This window comes from Numida meleagris, chromosome 3, assembly GCF_002078875.1.
Source record: "Numida meleagris isolate 19003 breed g44 Domestic line chromosome 3, NumMel1.0, whole genome shotgun sequence".
NCBI classification, from domain to species: Eukaryota; Metazoa; Chordata; class Aves; order Galliformes; family Numididae; genus Numida; species Numida meleagris.
In genome coordinates this window covers 68,092,142-68,098,706 of record NC_034411.1, presented here as the reverse complement: position 1 = coordinate 68,098,706, position 6,565 = coordinate 68,092,142, and positions in this window count along the sequence as shown.

Here is a 6,565-nt window from a genome sequence, read left to right as displayed (position 1 = left end):
ACTTCCACACTTGCACAACGTGCTGGAATGGCTTTTAGGACCTTGGCAGCCAGCTGAGCTCTCTCTTTGGGTGTAACTGTATTTCCATTTTGCCCTGCTACGTGACCAGGTGGCTCAGCGTATCCGCAGTACACCTGTGCACCCTCAGATCTGAGGAGATTGCAACACAAAGCTTTTAGTAATAGCTCACTCCTGACCAGGCTTTTGCCGTTTGTACTCTATATAAATGTATATGACAATTAGAAAAGTTTGTATATATACATATATGTATAATTTATTGCTCTGTAGTTCCATCTGCAGTATAATAATGGGTTTGCAAAGGGTAGTCATGAAAAACTTCTTTCTGGTTTTAGCATGAGAACTGAATTACGGTGCATAAGCTGAAACGTTTCTTCATTTATCCTTTTAAAACAAGCACTCGTTCTGCCATAGCTTAAAATCTGCAAGTGCAAAAAGCAATCCACTTTAATAAAGAATCGGCTTTACTTTAATAAAGAATCGGCACATTGCTTTTTATTGTGGGACATGACAACGTAATTCCCTCTAAATTGTACCTTACAACATGCAAACAAAAATAGAACCTCTTTTCCTCTCCCATCTTTACAAACTCTCCCCCCATTTTCAACTGTCTAGAAACTAGATAAAAAGAATATCAAGATCTGCTTACTTTTTTGTATTTCTTTTAGAGAAACTTGTGATTTTTAGAAGGCTTATCAGTGGTAATTCTGCATAGTCCCCTCCCCTGTTCTCCAGAGGAGTTCCGATAGTTTTGCTTCTGGGAACGCTAAGGGTATGTTTTTCTTTGGCAAGTAAAACTTATTTTTATCAGATGAATTTCTGACTCTTGGAGCTGAAATTAAAAAACAAAACAACAAAACAAACAAACAAACAAAAAACAACTTTCCAAACATGAGGAAGGTATATGCACTTTTGCGTCCTGGTTTTCCTAAGCTGCTGTCCTGCGATGCAGAAGCTCACCCTGCGTGTTGCTGGCTGCTGTTCAGAGCACTGTGCACAGCAGAAGAACTGAAGAGACTTGTCAGGCTCATCGTGCAGCTGGCTGGGAAAGTCTGAGCTACAGCATAGACAAAAGATAGAGTCACTTGCAGACAAAAAGGTTGGGTAGCTAGATGGAAACCGTACAGCACAGCCAAGATTTCTCTTCCCACCCTCCCAACCTGCTGCCAAGAAGGCGTAGGAGGGAAGCGGCGGAGTGGCAACAGGAGAGAACACACACACTCCTTCCTTCTATGTAGAGGAAGCACTTGTAGCCTGCCAGGTTTTCACTGGGCATTCCCAGGTGCCTCCCATGTCCTCAGGCGCTGAGGAATAGTGGACTGGGCTCACACCAAGTACCCCCCCAGAGTTGCTAATGAGCAAGTTGTTACCAGATTGTGTTTACAAAGGTTCTCAAACAGTTCAAGCCCAACACTGTAACTGTGGTAGTTAAAACTGCATTTGATTAATCCTGCTGCTTTTAAGGATTAACGCAAAAAGTGGCTCTTTGTCATGCCTCGTTGTTCTAAACCACAGGCACCGATGCCTGTCCTAGTGTGCTGGATAGGCCTGTGCCCAAACTAACACCTTATTCCAAGATTCAAGTCTGGAATAAGTAACCCTGTGTATTTCTTGATGTTTCTTAGAAATGTTAGTATTTGTGAACTGTAGAGCTTAACCCACTTTGATCCACTTCGTTGTTCATCATTCTTAATCAACAAAATATATTCATTTTAGGGGAAAAACCTGAAGTTTTTTTAAGAGTCAGTAGAAGTTTGAACATTCATCCAACAATCCACTAGTAATACTAGCAAGATTTAAATGCTGCTGTAGTTACGTCTCTTCAGCAGTTAACATTTAGTAGTTGGTGTGCATAGTAGGTTAAGGCAGCATGTCTGTAGTAACAGATCTGTAATAGCAGGAAAACACGCATCTCCCATTTTCTTCAGAAGTAATAATGTATCTGTTTTCTGGATGGGCACATATTATTTATTTTAATGCTTCATATACTAATTACATCTGTTTGGAGCCTAAAATAAGCACACCTAAGAATGTAAATGTATTTCATTAAAAAATTCTCTTAGAAGTTTCCGTAGCTTAATGGTGAATATTATGTGATACTGATGTAATCGCATGATTAAAAGCAAAGAGTTTTGAGGAGTATTTCACTCAATTTAATTTTTGCCCACTGCAGGGAACTAGTGTGTCCCAAGTCACTCCTATCTTCTCTATACGTGTTTTATAAAGCTTACTCTGATTTATGGTAAGGCAATTCTCTTTAACAATTATTATAATAGTTAGAAGGAATTCTGGGAGTCTCAGGTGATCACTGGTATTTAGAATAAATACTAAAGTATAACATTGTAATTCAAATGTAAAATGAGATGTCCAGCCATTTTTATAAAGTTAGGATAAGGAATTTTAGTAATAATAGTTCCTTGTATTTAATACTCTTCATCTGTACATGATGAAAACTCTGTACATCAAAGAAGTCATCAAGGAGTGTAAACACTTCTTACATTTTAGAAGAGGGCTCTTTGATGTATATAGGTTATCAAGCCCAAATTTTCCAAAGCAGCTGCTTTGTTGCGTGCCTTCATACTGTTTGGGTAGACTTGAGACGTGCTTCAGTTTAAAGGTTCTGTTTGTTTAAAGATACTAAATGGTACCCTGGGATAACTTACAATAGAAGTTACGCTACACGATTTTGATTTATTTAATGAGAATGTGGAGAAGTGAGATTCTTTAATTTCATATTTAAATACACTTGATTAAATATCATCATTTTTCATCCTATTGAATGGCTTTCAAAGTCGTAAACGTACAGTAACTTTTTCCAATTTCTGGACCATCACATTACTTCCCAAAGCAAGCATGTCAAACATTGATTTCTCTTTTTTGTTAGGTTGATGAAATTTGTGTTTTGTCAGATTAGCAGTCATGTTTGTTTCTATTCTTTAGCAATTTTGCAGTCTTGCAGTAGCAACACACAATGACGGCTTTCTGTCTCTTGCCCTGTATGCCTATGGCTGCCTATTATCTACAGTACTAGAACTAGTGAAAATTCTTGTGTTGCTTGCAAAACGACTTTCAGTTCTACAGGTATTGTTTCAAACTATTTTACCCAGCAAAAAAAAAAACAGTTTTCCAAATTTCAAATAACATCATAAGTTATCTTTAGGTATCCAGAGCTAGAGCCAGTAAAGGACTAAAAGACTTAGGTGGCTTAGTTAACTCGGAGGCATATTTTTCCCAGACTGAATTAGAACCACAGGTAAGGACCCAGGTATCCTATATAGTGCATGCAGAGGGTGAAACAACCTAAATCCTTCATCTGTTGAGTACATAGGGCTAGCTAACAAGAAAGATTGAGCACAGGAGTACATTAGGAATGCAGCTACATGCAGAATCATGTAGAGATGCCTAAGCTAGCCCAGGAGGAGCCAACTCAGTTAGCCAGCACAGGGTAGCCACATCAGTGCAGTGTTTGACAAAGGCTAATAACGTATGTGGCTCCTTAGGGTTACTTCCTCTTTGTTCAATATTCATCTAATGTAAGAATGTATAAACAGTCCTGAGAAGGTGTTTTCAGTGTGCATAATTTCCCTTTTGGGAATACACATCAGTTTTACTCTACGTGCTTAGCAAAGAAGTCCAGATTGCTACCTAAAATATTTTTCCTTAGATTAGCAAGATGGAGAATGGAAATTGTAATGACTTGTCACTTGTGCATGTGTTACTTGTAAACCTAACTAGCAGGTTTGTCTTACTGTAAGCTCAGTAATACTAGTGAAAACTCTGCAGTTTTTTGTCTTTTTTGAAAGAGCCAGTTTGGGGGTGCCCATGGAATTTACAGATATTTTGTGAGATACTTGTACATGCTCTGAAACATTGCAAGACTTGTTCAAATGTTATATGCTTTTCGTTACCGTGGAGCTTCTATTGACCTAAATGATTCTACATGAAAAGAAGGAAAAGAGATCAAGAGCAGCATTTCACAGTGCTTGAGAAAGAACTGATTTGAAGACATGGCTTAGTCTGTCACAAAGACACATAGATGTGGAGAAAAGAAACCTATTTCCTATCTCCAGTAATTATATATTAAAAGGAATTGGGAAGTGTTATGGTGAGCTATATGTCTAAATTAGACATCTCATGTTAAACCCATACTATATATAGTAGATAAACTATATAGATAAACTATTAGAGTTAGTGACAGGATACTGTACCTTCTCACAAAACAGAAGAAAGAGGCCTACAAACAAGTAAATGCAAAAATATTTCTGTGTCAGATTCTTCATCATTCTGAATCACATTCAGAATTAAGAATAAAAAAAGGAAATTGGTTTTATTTATTAGTTGTGTCTTCTGGTTACAGAGACCTAAGAAAATTCCAGGGCCACCTCTTCCCCTACAGATTGTTTTTGTTTTTTAACCTTATTGCTTAACAGAACAAGTGCTTTCAAGTCCCTGTCTCTTAGAATAAAACACAGAGGATATATATTTCTTTTTTTTTTTTTTTTTTTTTTTACCTCAAAAGAGGTGATGTCTTACTGAGTAGATTATCTAATGATACTGCTCAATGATAGTGACTGAAGAACAAGGCTGGAAATGCTGAGTGCAAAGATATGAACTTAACTAATATCAAGCTTTTTCATTTCTTACACTGAAACACAACTACTACTATTATTTATGTTAATGCTATTTTTTTGCGTATATGTTTATTTCTGGAAGTCTTCCAAGTTCAGGAGAGTTTAAATATTCTCTCAGTTCTTTAATGCTGAATGATCCCTGCTTGTACTTTGCATGCTGCTTGTTTTCTGCTTTTTCAAATTCCATCTTAGTATCATTTTTCCTCAAGACCCCAGAAAAATGCAGATTTACTATACCAGTTCAGGAAAGTGAAAAACCAAGGATACCTATATAAGTCAGTCCCTTGCAGAATAAAGGCAAAATTGACGTTTTTTTCTTTAGCCATCTTAAACGTGGATCAGAAAACTTTAATCAAGTTTGTGAGAGCCAACGTGTGTGGTATATTTTTCCTACTGTTGCATATCTGCGTCCTAGTATTGCATGTTAATTAATGCATGTAAGCTTTTTGCCCAACACTACCTTCATCGCTCCTCGCAGCAGGTTCTCCACTTCTGTTGCGGTGCTTACTGAGGGATTTGCTGCCACCCTCTGCAGCTCTTCTCCTGTCCTCTGATGGAGTCCCTTTCATAGCTATAATTTGTCTGCCAAATGACTTTATCGGTTGGAAAGGCTCATTTCAGATACTACTTCCTTTTTTGCTTGTTTTTAACTGCATGCTGCCAGAAGAAAGAAGGGGTTAAAGCGTGGGAGGATTGCTGAGAAAAAGGGTTTGGTTAATGACAGCAGGACTGCATCTCACACACACCATAGTTTGTTTATTCTTCTGTAAACAGCAAAAAGAATTATCATCATCATGGTAAGACAAACCTTTTTTCCTTTAAACCCCACCAGAAATCTTTGGGTTTCTACACAATTGATTTTCTTTTAATTGTGAAATCAATTTGATTACCATTAGTTTTATAGAGTGTCTCTTTAAATAACAGATGCTGACAGAATGGGAGGGGGTAAAGACTTTAGTGTATGGAAATAACTAGCTCTGGGGAAGAAGAGATGGGAGCAGGCATGTCTTTTCTGACATGCCCGTTCTTTTTTATCAACATCTTTTCCTAAATACTGATTTAATTATCTGTTCAAATTTTACTTGTGCTTCTTTGCTTTTGTTGAGCTTTCTGTAAATAATTCTACTTATTTGATTTTGCACAATTTGCTGCATTCAAGCTAGCTTGCTTTTTTTTATATATTCAATATCTAAATATCTTATTTTGGCATCTAAGAAATAATACAGAATTTACACTTACACCTCTGCTACATGAGCTGAATATTTCCTTTTAAAAAAAAACAGTTAAACACGTAGACTCAATATTAGCGTTATTCTACGTGCTGTTGTAAAATGGTCAATTTTTAGTATACATTTGAACTATAAGCTTAGTTTAACACTGAACAAACAAACTGGAAACAGACAGGTCCTGTTCTCTTGAACATCTGTAGTGGAAAATAGGATACATGAGTAGTTTGTGAAAAAAGACAACTGTCAGAAAAACCTTTTGTTCATTTCACTTCATTCTGCTCAGTAGTCCTGTATATATAGCTCCCTGGTTATTCAGATAAGTTCCCCCGTCTCTGTAACTACATTCCCTGTATAAAGAGCTCAGGTAAAAGTAAAATTGTTAGAAACAGCAGTAGATGGATGTTATTCTTACGTAAGTGTACCAGTCAAAAAGTTGCAAGACGGAGGGAGTGAATTCCATGCTCAGATGAACACGTTACATTTACAGCTTCTTTCTTTCTCTGTGTTTGAAGAGGAAACTGTCAACCTGGAATCTGATGGCTTTAAAAGAAATGCTAAAAATGTTTATCGTGTGGGTGCCAAACCTTTGTTACTTGGAGGAAGGCAGTGTGTGGGATAGAGTATTTGTAATAGTAACTTCTCTTTTGTGGCTTTGTGAAGGGTCAGCATAAACAAGGAAAAGTTATT